At 41.5% G+C, this 13,088-nt stretch overlaps 1 protein-coding gene across 2 annotated transcripts in view; it reads right to left on the bottom strand.

The window, feature by feature from the left end:
* The window catches only part of CEP350 (centrosomal protein 350), a 123,568-nt gene extending 114,119 nt beyond the window's left edge, over window positions 1-9,449 (bottom strand). For both annotated transcript variants that reach the window (XM_080925470.1, XM_080925471.1), the window contains exon 1: window positions 9,352-9,449. The gene's annotated coding sequence lies outside the window, so the exon portion shown is untranslated. The remainder of the gene's footprint in view (window positions 1-9,351) is intronic.
* Between the last annotated feature and the right edge of the window lie 3,639 nt (window positions 9,450-13,088).

Here is a 13,088-nt window from a genome sequence, read left to right as displayed (position 1 = left end):
GGAGAAAACTAGGAAGAATTCACATACTATTATATAAATAAGTCCACAAGACTATCTGGTAAAACAAACTATAAAGCAGAACAGAAAAACATAATTGACCATGCTGTTGATAACAGGAAAAAAAGATAAAGGTAGCCACCCATATGATAAACTAAACATAATGGTATCACAAAGGCAAGGGAGTCATATGATAAAAATAATCAATCACTAATGTACAGTAAGTTTAAGGACTGGTAGGGAAAAGTTATGCCATTGCTCTGGCTATCACCAAAGTAAAGCCTGGTTATGGATTAAGCCAAAACAGCAGAAGAAATATATGTAAACTCAATGTATTCACGCCCATAGTTGTGCCCATACACATGCAAACATGTATACCACATACACAGAACATGAAAGCATAAAAATGAAAAACATATAAATAAAAATAAAAAATTATATCAAAGACTCGTTTATTCACCCTATACATAAAAGCAATTGTTCAAGGAGAGACATTCTCCCTAGTTATCAAATCAGCCAAGACTAGCCTCTAGGCTAGGCTAGGATAGGAAAGCTCACTGCTCTTAAAGGACACAAATCTGGCTCTCAGCCCCAACCTCAGGAGGCTCATAACCACCTGTAACTCCAGTTCCAAAAAGTCTGTCACCTTCTTCTGACCGCTGGAGAATCCTACACATGTATGGTGCACATACATGCATCAAAGAGTGCACATGCACACAAGGATCTCTGAGTTCAACACCAGCCTGGTCTATAGAACGAGTTTCAGGACAGTCAGGACTATACAGAGAAACCCTGTCTTAAAACCAAAGAATTAATGCCCTTTGGATAAATACTTTAAAATCATTATGTTGTCCTACTCTACCTCTGTAGCTAGTTTTGGTTTTTGGTGGTATTAGTTGGTTACCCAGGTTGGTTAGTTGGTTATGTTTGAAACAGGGTTTCACTGTGTGGCTCTAGGTGTTCTAGAACTCAATATGTAGATCAGGTGGTCCTCTGATTCACAAAGATCCACCTGCCTCTGTCTCTTAAGTACTGGCATTAAGTAAAAGTGGAGGCATCACCGTGGCTGACTTTTAAGCTCAGGTCCTTAGACATGCTATACACAACCCTATTACTGAGCTATGCCCCCAAGCCCTTTAACTATTTTCTTAACTCAATAACCCTCTACACATACACCCTACCATTCTCACTGCAGGTAAGTTTCAGAGGAGCCATATAATGTCTTCTTCCAGGCAGTCAGCAGACTCTAGGTCTGTGGTTCTCAACCTGTGGGTCACAAATGACCCTTTCATAGGGATCATATATCAGATAATTACGTTACAATTCATAACGGCAGCAAAATTACAGTTATAAAATAGCAACAAAAATACTTTTATGGGTAGGGGTCACACATGAGGAACTGAATTAGAGGGCCACAGTGTTAGGAAGATTGAGAATCACTGATCTAGAAGACCAAACACCTGAGTATCAAGGTTAAAAACAAAAGAACTCAGATTCTATTCACCTCTCAGAGATTACAAATTAGCAAGTCAGGGACCAAGGAACCTCTGGTTTACAAAGATCCTGATACATAGCCAATTTTGAGTAGTATAACTAGAGACTTTTAGAAAACACAGCTTTCTTATTGCATTAAGAAAGCTCATTTGCAGGAGGTAATCCTGAGAACATGTGGCTTCCAAACAAAACCACAGCAGCATCCCTTGAATTAAAGACTATGGGATAGAATATGTGAACAGTTAACAGCCATAGGCACTATGGCTGTGTTCTTCCTATAAGGGCAAGGGCGGGTCTTAATCTCCATCAACTATCAGGCAAGTATCCACATACCTGTTTCACCTATTAAGATGAAACTGGGCAGACTACAGAACTACTCCAAGGTCATTCAGCTAATAAATGCCAGAACTGTAAATTGAATCCAGATCTCTCCCAATGTTTTGAAAGACTCTACTGATCTTTTCTATAATGCCTCTTATAACACTGAAAATGTCAACATCTAGAACATATATAACATAATCCCTCTGTCTGAATAATCTCATCATAAATAGCTGTTCTTTTACCTAAATCAAATCCTCCACTGAATCTGTGATCTATTAACTTGACTGCACTTTAACGTCTTTGAAAACTGTTCCATGTGCCTCACCTGTTACTACAGTTACTCCAAAGGACTAGACTTCCTCACGGATATCTACAGATAAAGCCCTTCATTCTCTCCTCCTAACCAGGGCATGTAAAGTGTTTTTTTTAACAAACTCCTTTGGTCCCCATTGCTACTTCAAACAGTTCTCTTCTTCCAGTCATGAGAATGTTTTCCCTCGGGGTAAACCCAGGCCATCCATTCAGCAGTATCTGGTGAGTGTCTTGAGCAGCTAAGCCATAGAAGTATAGCAGTAAAAAGAACAAATGGATTTCCTGTCTGTAAGGGATTTAAAAGGTTATTCCAAACATAAATTGTAAATGGAGTGATGATAAGGGAAAACATAGGTGCATATAACAGAAAGAACTCATCTTATCTGAGAAATATAAAAGTGTCATTTAAGCAACACTTAAAGGATGGATAAGAGTTACTAAGATCAAAAAGCGCTTTCTTGGAAAAGGAAAACTATGTAGACAGATCAAACTCTAAAGAACCAAAAAGTATCCACCCATAATCTCAGCATTCTTAAAGCTGAAGCAGGAGAATTATGAGTTGGTGATTAGTCTATAATATATAGCAAGACCCTATCTCAACCACTCCTCTAAAATCCCATGCTGTTGAAGAAAACAAGATCCTTCAGGGGCTATGACATAACCGTTAGCTGTGGCTCACTTGGTAGAGAGAAGTGCTAGGGATTGAACTGAGGGATTCCAACATGCTAAGCACATGCTCTACCACAAGTAATACTCTGAGGCTCCATATTGGTGCTTTTAAAGAATTAAGTGTTAGTCACTCCTTTATTATATCTTTGCCATTGCTTTAAGAAACAAGTATGACATCATTCTTATGACTTTCTGGCACTCTGTCTCCTTGACATAGGATAAGCTTCTTTAACTTCCTCAAACTTAAGAATATCTTTGGAGCTGGAGAGATGGCTCAGTGGTCGAGAGTACTCACAACCCTTTCAGAGGACCCAAGTTCAATTCCCAGCACCCACATGGCAGCTTGCAACTGACTATAATTCCAAGAGATCCAACACCCTCTTCTACCTTCTATGGGTACCAGGTACACATGTTGCACATACATATATACATACACAAATACATACAGGCAAATGCTCATATGCATGAAAAGAACAAAAATTTTTAAAAAGAGTGCCACTGTGTGTGTGTGTGTGTTGCTTTGAACTGTGTAGTCCAGGCTGGCCTTGAACTCAAAGAAATCCTCCTACTTCAGCCTCCAAATGGCTGGGTTTACAGGCATGTACCACTGTGCATAACACACACACACACACACACACACATACACACACACACACTCTATCTCTCTCTCTCTCTCTCTCTCTCTCTCTCTCTCTCTCTTTCTCTCTCTCTCTCTCTCTCTCTCTCTCTCTCACTCCATTCTCAAATTAGTCAAAAGTGTTATTTCAATATCCATTTTACAAAGAGGCTAACTAACATCTTATAGAAAAACACGTTGTTTTATATAGAAGTCAAAGTGTATGTGACTAAATGCTTTGTTCAGCTAAAGTTTAAAAAAAAAATCAAAAGATTAAAAAACTATTTAATATGGTTTTACTTTGCATAAATAAGAGCTCAAAATGATAATACACTTCCAAAAATTAACTTAGAATGGCTACCTTGCCAACTGAAAATAAAAATATAATTTATTTAAAGCTACTACTAAATTTTTTTAAAGTCTAGTTAAGCTGGGGACAGTGGTACATGCCTCTAAACTTAACTACTGGGAAACTGAAGTAGGAAGATTGTTTTGGGTTTGAGGCCATCTTGGGCTACATAGTAACTTCAAAGCAAGCCTGAGCAAGTTAGCAAGACCCTATCTTAAATCACACAGGACTGTGCACCCCAATCTGGTTAAAATCATGTATATTAATAAGAATATTTTTTAAAGGTTGACTTGTTGATAGTAAACAAGATCTTAAGCTAATAAAGAATCTGTGTATTCAAACATTACCAAATGTAACGATTTAAATGAGATGTCAATTCTTAAGTTTTGGGTAATTGAATACTTGATCCCTGATGCTGTTTGAGAATCAGGTGTGGCTTTGCTGAAGAAAAAAATATCACTAGGGGCTTTGAGGTCTTCAAAGACTCACACCTCTTCACCATCTCAAGTTTGCTCTCTGTTTCTGTGAGGTGCACTCTCAGCTGCTGCTCTAATAGCCTGCTGTCACCTACCTTTGCTCTGCCATTGTGGATTTCTGCCCCTCTGGGACTGTAAGTAAAATAAGCCTTCTTTCTATAAGTTGTTTTACTCGTATTATCTTATCACAACAATTGAAAAGTAGCTAACTCCCCAAAATATTTGCCTTATAAGGAAAGTACAAAGACCATACTTAGGAATGCAGTGTAATCTGAGCACTCTGCTAAGGCAGGGGTATAGGGTCTAGCTGCAAGTTCAATCCCAGCCTGATCTATACAGTAGCTCCAGGACGGCCAGAGCTACTTAATGGTCTCTATCTCAAAAAAAAAAAAAAAAAAAAAAAAAAAAAAAAAAAAAAATTATAAGGCAGTCAGGTATGATAGTGCAGGCCTATAATCTCAGCACTCAGAAGGCTCAGGAAGGAGGATTGCAGGTCAGAACTACATAGGGAGTTCCAAGAAAGCTTAAGTACAATGTGAGCCCTTATCCAAAATAATAATATAAAGGTCAAAGGCTCCCCCAAAACCTAAGCTAAAATAAATTGACCTTACTATTAACTTATTTTGTTAGGGAGTATGGAAAAATAAGTGTGGTGGGTGAGAGGACTCCTGAAAGAGGGTCTCTGGCCTCCTTGTGCTGTGTGTGTCTGTGTGCGTGTGTGTGCATGTGGACAGGTAAATAGATAAGATAGACATGTGTGTATGTATGTGTATATATATATATATATATACATATATATACATATATATGTGTGTGTGTATATATATATATATAGTGTGTGTGTGTAGATAATCTATAGATATTGTGTGTGTTGCACAAGTAAAATGTCATTTTAATTTGTCCTTTTCTTACTGTACAGCCCTAGCTGGCCTGGAGCTGTCTACGTGGACTAGGCTGGCCCGGAACTGCCTTCCTCTGCCTGCCTGTGTGCTAGGAAGGTGTGTACCATCACACATGGCAGAAGAAGAAAGAAAAAGAGGGAAGAGGAGGAGGAAGAACGGTTAGAGAAAAGATAGCACAGGAACAGTGCACCTACTTTTAGAGCTCATTACCCAGGTTCTCTGGAAGCCTCATCACTGGCCATATTCCCCACTTTGTCCCAGTCTCCCTGTCCAATGTTTTCCTAATGCAGTTATGCTTAAGGACACCCTAACACCCGGAACCCCTTTCACTGCTGTGTCTTCCTCTACAGACCTCTCAGAAATGCTAACTCCACTGCACGCCTCCACCTCCAGATCCTTTCGGTCCCTTTTGAGCAGCTGCAGGGCAGCCACCATCCCCATTCTCGCTCACTATAGTCACCAAAGACCTTTTCTCCAAATCTCAAGGACTACTTGACCTCTTGACAGCGTTCACGACAGGTGATTACTCTCTCAAAATGAATCAACAATTTTTCTCAGATATAATCAACTAAAGAACTTATTCCTGATATGTGCAATAAAATGGAACATCGTAATAATCAAACCATCAAATTAGTGAGCAGAAAGCTGTACTGATAGATGCAGTGAAAGGGAACTGAGGCCATTATCTCCAAATGGAAGAGGACACACAAATGAGGCTAACTCAAGTCAACATGTTCTGATGAAACCTTGCACGTGCTTTACAGTTGTTTGTGATACACGTGCTCGTAGGTAAAACAAAACAAGCACCTTTACCCACTGAGCCATCTTACTGGCCCCTATCTATTTTTATAAGTCAAACCATATTGCACAGTATTTCGTGTACACACTATTATATCATGAGCACTGTTCCACATAAGTACACACTAGTGGTAGGAAGCAGTTTCATAATGCACTATGTGCTTCTTAGAATTGGGACATTCATTTAGTTCTCACACTAGCCCTGAGAGGCAAGGACTGTCAGTATAACCACCGTACAGACAGACTGAAGTCACTAGCAGTCACAGCTGGTGTGAAGTGGTCAGGATGTGAACCTGTAAGAACTGCTGCCTGCTCCATGTGCTGAAGGACACGCTCAGCTGCTTCTCACCAAGTAAATATAGAACCCTAAAGCCTGCTAACAACTGCCACGTATCTCACAGCAGAAATATACAATGATTTTAACTATTCCCTTTCCAATAGACATTTTAAATGTTTTTAATACTTATGCTTCTTTTTATTTGTAATCATGATAAATGAATATGCTTTTTTTATAGTTGGATTCTTGTGTTAAAATTTATCTAACACAAAGCTCACAAACATTAAATGATTTTATCAAATAATACATGTACTTGATTTAAATTTTGATAGGTAATGTCAGATTTCATCTCAGAAAGTTGTTCTACTTAAACTAATTTATAGTCTAATGTTTTTAAGTTAACATGAAAACTGAGACCACTTTGAATTTTTAATAGTGACAAAAAAAAAACACTGCCTAGTTAATCATAATTACCTTCTGACTTGACAATTATCTGATAAATAAAACAAATGTAAGCCCAGAGCTGCTGAGTGGCCTCTTCTCAAGCTATGATCTGGTTTTCTAACATCTACAACATGGGCACTGGACTAACTGGACTCCATCTTCTAAACACAGTGCTGTGATTAAGAAGGACCTACATATATTACATGCCTATAATTATAGTACAACAGGTTAGGGTCTTAAATCATCTATTTTCTTTAATTACAACTACCACCTGGGCAAATCATTAAAACCGTCAAAGCTTTAGGCCCCACCTGTGACTTATTCCCAGTGGTTTTTAAATCCTAGGCTGTCATTCCCCTGGTACCCAGCAAATGTGACCAGACATCAGGAGCATATGTCTAAGAAAAGCTAAAATGTACCTATGAACTAAGAACCAGTTTTTTGTTTTGATTTTAAAGTATTATCCTATGACTGATATTAACTCAACTATTATTTCTTGACTGTTTGAGTATAAGCTAGGAACTCAGTGCACAGTAACAAACAGAAGACCTCTGCCAGAATAGAACCTGGAGGCCAGATGAGAAATAATAATAAGTACCCCAAGATACTCAAATGTAAATGTGAAATGCCTCTGAGGAATACCAATGACCAATGACAACAAAATCAATGCAGAGACACTGCAGTCCTTTCTTTTAACTATGTGCAACACTAAAAACTGTGACAAAGGGGCAAAATAGGAAGACTAATTTGCAATCTTACACAGCACAAATATCACAACTACATAGAGCAGTGATCCATTATAATATATGACTTATTAATAAATTAATAAAATTTTATGAAAATACTAATGCCTTTAAAAACCAGAAATCACCACAGGGAACAAGAGTCATGTGCAAAGAAAGAATAATTTTTTTAATATTTTGAAATAGTAACAAATAGCAAAAATATCTAAGGCTAACATTTAATTAAAAATATAGCTAACTCTAGAATATCTGCAGAATAAAAATAGCAGTCACATAAATTAATGGCTTTGTATGTCCATTTCCACAACTACAAAATAAAGATCTTTGTCCCCTTTGCTCACAGGAGTACATGAAGACTAATTCATGGATTTGGAAGTACACCCATCCCCCCACCCCCAAAAAGTCAGTTATTTCATACAACTTCTCTTTTGCCCTCACTATAAGTTATAGCAGTTTAACAAACTGAAGTTAATATAAAGACTTCACTTCCTTTCGTGTGGCTCCTGAGTGTGTTAAAAATGGATTTAAAAAAAATGACAATCAGAAGAAAAAAATTTTAAAACTTTAATTCATAAATGTATTAACACCATAAAAGGTTGATTCTATAGTATTGATGGTCTTAAATAATACTATATACACCAATACATGTCAGAAAAAGTCTTTCATATATATATATACAAAATTGTTTATAAACATTACTATCACTATAAGCACAAAATTCTCCTATAAAAAGACAAGATACCCATGTATTTATCCACACATACAATGTATTCTAGCGTAGCCTTTATATTCTGATTAAGGTGTACTAAGATGAATGCAATAACAATTCAGATTTGTTGCAATAGTTTGTCAATTTAGTATACAAAAACTCTTATATTTCATGGGCTTGAAGTAACTTCTAGTACAGGTCTAAGAGTCTTCCAAAGTCACAATCCCATGTTATTAGCAGCACACTGACTTTTTAAAAAGCAATATTTTAAATTAAGAAAGTTTTTAAATGGAGAGCAGTTTTGCAGTATTTTATAATTGCTTCTTCAAAAATTCCCAGGTACTAATAGTAGGTGGGTCTAGGATGGACTTTCTTTCTAGATCTTTAAAATACAAGCTAAGAGAGGTTAACATGGCAACACTAACGACTTCTCCAAATTCAAAACAAGAATCACCAGCAAAACAATTAAGTAGAGTAGTACATGGATACCGACCACTATTCCTAAGGATCTTATTTTTTCTCCAGATGAAACATTTGTTACAACATCAAAAACCCATTTTTTTTAAATCTATACCTATTTGCAACTTCCTAGCTTGGATATAAAATCCAGACAAATTTCTGCCTGTATCTGTGACATTAGCTAAAAATGATTTAGCATATTAGTCTGAATTTTAAAGAGGGGGAGGGGAGCGAGAGTGACAACTTCCAACGGGTAAGGCTAGTTAAATGCCACCCCCTCCCCGCCCAATCGTGTGAATAAGCTGGTGGACTCCATTCAACAACTGCTGGACTGGAGGTGATCAAAGTTTTCCCCATACTGCACTTTGAGAATATTACACCCAGGAAAAGGAACAGAAACTGTTCCTGACACTGGAGCTAGTGCCCCGGAATTTCCCAAAATATGCTCGATCTCCAAATGAAGAAGGGACACTTCAGAGACCAAAGGTGAGAGGTGGCTTAACTCTATGCAGACAAGAGGAGGGGCGAGGGTGCTGAGGGCGACACTGGCAGGTAAGCAAAGAAATCTGGTCTTCGGTGGACACCAGTAGGTCCGGGAGCCCAGGTCTCAGGTTGACCCTCCTGGAAAAGTCTCGGGACCCAAGCAGGGTCCCCAGGGGGACGTCAGGCAGTGCCCGGGGCCCCGCCCCGCCTCTCCGGCCACCTCAGGGACCTGGGACCGCGGACAGAGACATCCGAGGCAGAGCAGGCGTCCGCAGGCTCCGCCAGGTCTCCCCGCAGCTCACCTGAGAGTGTCGCCTCCGCCCTCGGCTCCCACGGTGCATCCCGCGGGGCCTGGCGGAGGGTGCAGTGACGCCGCCCCGACCGGCCCCAGGGCTGCCCGGCCTGGCCTCCCCGCTCCGGGGACACACCGGGTGCCCGCCTCGCCCCGGCTCCCGGGATCCGCCAGGCGGCAGGGAAGGAAGGAGAGGCGCAGAGGCGGCCTCCTCGGCCCCGCCGTGAGCCCCCTCCCGAGCTGCGGCTCTCCGCAGTCCTCTCAGGCGCAGGTCCGGCCCCGCTCCCCCGCCCGGGAGTCACTTCGGTAGCGGCGGCCCAGTCGCCATTACAGCTCAACAACTGACACGGAGGAGGAGCGGCGCCGACGGCAGTGGCGGTGGCGGCGGCGCGAGGCAGGGCGGGAGCAGTCGGGGAGGGAGAGGGCGGGGGAGACTCCCCAAACCTCGCGAGAACTGTCCGGAGACGGTTCCACAGGAATGCAGCCCTGGGTTAGGGCCATGTTGAGTGTGGCCGAAGGAAGAGCGCAAGCCGAGCTGAGGCCGGAGAACGCGAGGAAGCCATCTTTGGTGTGGCGCGAGGGGCGCTCGTTAGGACTCGGGAGGAGCCAAAGTCTATTCGCAGAGGAGACCACCCCCTTCCCTTTGACGCTAATTGGGCCTTCTGGCTGAGCGGTTCACCCCCGGGCCAAACACTCTGAGGACTTGACAAGGATGAACCGGGGATCCGAGAACCCGCAGCTTTCTGAGAGTTGATGATGCTTCAGCAATGTTCCGAATAAATCGTTTCTCTAGGCGGTTCAGAATAACCGCAGCTCTGCGGCTGCTGCAGCTCCTCGCTGCTGTCAGTTTGGCCGTCTCATTGGCTAGGGTTTACAGTTCTGTTCAGCACTCACGCAGATGGAATCAGCTTAAGCTGATTCCAAAGCAAGCAAAACTACATTTCCTTTCCATTCGGTGTTGTGGTTTGAAAAGCCCTCCGGGGTCAACATATTTTCTCTTAGCTTTGTCTTTTCCCAGCCTCCGCTTGATAAATTCTATCATCTGTCAAGACTTTAAAGGACAGCTTTTTCTGCAAATAATGCCAGCTTCCGCTAGGTGCTCACTGCAACTAAACTCTGCACCTTCTAGGCTCCAATAGTTACTTTGCCTAGAAATTATTTCTCATCAAAAGTACCATGCGTGTCTTAAAGTCTCCTTTTTCTATGTATATCCACTAGGGTCTAGCACAGTAACCAGAACATTGTAGATGTTCAATAAATGTTCGTTACCTTGACCATATCAATAAAAGCAGAGAATAACTGATCCTCTCCGTAGGGTAACCTTGCCTCAGCAGGAACTACGTGAATTTACAAGAAGAGGCATTTCAGCAAAGAATGAGAATCCCGAGTATGCAAACAGTAGCAAGAAAAAGATTTGAACAGTGGAACTGCGGCAGGGAAGCGGATTAGCAGGTAAAGGGACTTGCCAGCATGCCTGGCAGTCTGGGTTTGATCCCTGAACCCAGAATGGTGAACCACGACAGCAAATTCCAGCAAGTTGTCCTCTGACCTCCACAGGCGAGCCTTGGTGTGTGCAGGTGCAGGAGAAGACACGTATGATACCACACACACACACACACACACACACACACACACACACACACACGTAATGAAAAGTGAAATTTACCTTTTCCCCAGCCTAGTTATTTTAAAGAACGCATCCAATCACCTTATAAAGTAATTATACTCACTTTTTACAAGGAAGAAAGGGGTTCTGAAACACTATTTGCCCAATATTATAGCGTAAATCGATGGGAGATAAAGAATCTCCTTTACTCTAAAGCTAACTGATACTTTCCCATTTCCCATGGTACCTCCTGGGCAACAGAAAGGAAATGCGGGTTTTGTTAAGTGCTTCATCTCTCTTCCCTAAGTTTCATAGTGGAGAAAAGCAATCACAATTCTCCCCAGCTATAAAGCTCACAGGCTACACTACTGATCAGCTGGGCACAAAATGTCCACAGGTGACACAAATGTCACCGGAGTAATCAACAACTTTCAGGCTTTAAGGCTTGTGCCCTACAATGAAACCTATATGTGGCATTGTTATTGTGGTCAAGAACCTGTATCTAGACAGGTCATAGGATGTAAGGGAGAATCTACTGTTAAGTGAACATAGTGTTAAACTGATTCTTAATGGCACATTGCAATACCCATAGGTTAGTGTCCCTCTCAGCCCTCATTAGAGGAACTTCTTTTAGCCTTTGATGGTAATTATCGGGGATCCACAACTGGTCAAGGTACAGAGAATAAGAAACTGCAAAAGGTTCAGCCTTAAATGGGACATAACACACACACACACACACACACACACACACCTCCTAAGCCTGAGGGATCACCCATGGAAATAAAATGGGAAGCTTTTAGAGAGTGGTGGGTTACTGTAGTTACCATAGGTACTACAGTGAAACTGTTGCAGACAGAGGATGGTACATTAGGTTCACAGAGGCTGTGACAGAAGCACAGGGTCTGCACAAGCTCAAGTCCAACAAGATTCAAGCCTGGAGTTGGGGGGGGGACTGAGTCCCATCCCTAGCTGAGGCTCTTTTGGCAATAAATAGCTTCTGGAAGAACAGTCACTGTTCTCTCAGGGAATTCCCTCTAGGAAGTCAACCACATTTCGGTGCATGGCCCCACACACAGGAATATACGGGCAGCACAAGATGTGCACAGTAGGTTTTCAAAATAAGAAAGGATGGATGGATGGAAGAGAAAGGTGAGTAAGAAAGAGTGTATCTGGGAGGAGCTCGGGGAGGGGTGAATAAACACACTGAATGATACTCTCAAAGGCTTAATAAAAATACTAAAAATAAGCCAGGCTGGGTTGGTGCAGACCTTTAGACCTAACACTTGAGAGGCAGAGGCAGACTCATAGATCTCTGTGAGTTTGAGGCCAGCCTGGTCTATGTAGTAAGTCAGAACTATGTAGAGAAACCCTGTCTCAAAAATAATTAACGAGTAGCATAAGTTGGATGTGTTTTTGACAGTTTCATACATGCATATGGTCTATTTTGATGCTATTTACCCCACTATCATCACTCTTCTCTCTGATCCTCCTTACTCCCTCTGACCGTTTATCTTCTCAACAATTTAGACTAAACTTGGGTGGATGGTTTATTTGGTCTGTCACTAGTGCCCTATCTTGGATGAGAAGACATTTGTTTCATCTCCCCACTCCCCGGATGCAGACGGAGGGGGGTGTCACACACAGAGTTAGCAAAAGTTTTAAAAGTTGCCAATAAAAAACATTCTTTGCAATACAATAGATGTAGCCACCTATCTTCAAATATAATGTGTGTGTGTGTGTGTGTGTGTGTGTGTGTGTGTGTGTACACGTGAGTGTGGGGGTGGGAGGAGGGATAGATCTAGAAGGCGGGGGAGCCCAAAGCTGAATTCTGACCTGAAAAAGCAACAGGGAACTCCACAGCAGAACACAGGCTGATGGGGCCAGGGAAAGAGCCGAGTGTTTCTGTTCTGGGATAACTAACCTTGATTGAGGTCTTCTTGTTTCTTTTGCTGTGCGAAACACCATGACTAAAAGCAAATTGGAGATGAAAGGGTTTGTTAGGCTTATATTTCTACATTGTAACATTAAAGGATATCAGGACAGAAACTCAAACAAGGCAGGAACCTGGAGGCAGGAGCTGATGCAGAAACCAGGGAGCGTGCTGCTTACTGGATTTCTTAGCCTGCTTTCTTATAGAGCTC

The sequence above is a fragment of the Micromys minutus genome (assembly GCF_963924665.1).
Source record: "Micromys minutus genome assembly, chromosome: 1".
Taxonomy (NCBI): Eukaryota; Metazoa; Chordata; class Mammalia; order Rodentia; family Muridae; genus Micromys; species Micromys minutus.
Note: the sequence above shows the minus strand (reverse complement) of the source record. Positions and strands in the feature narration are given on the sequence as shown.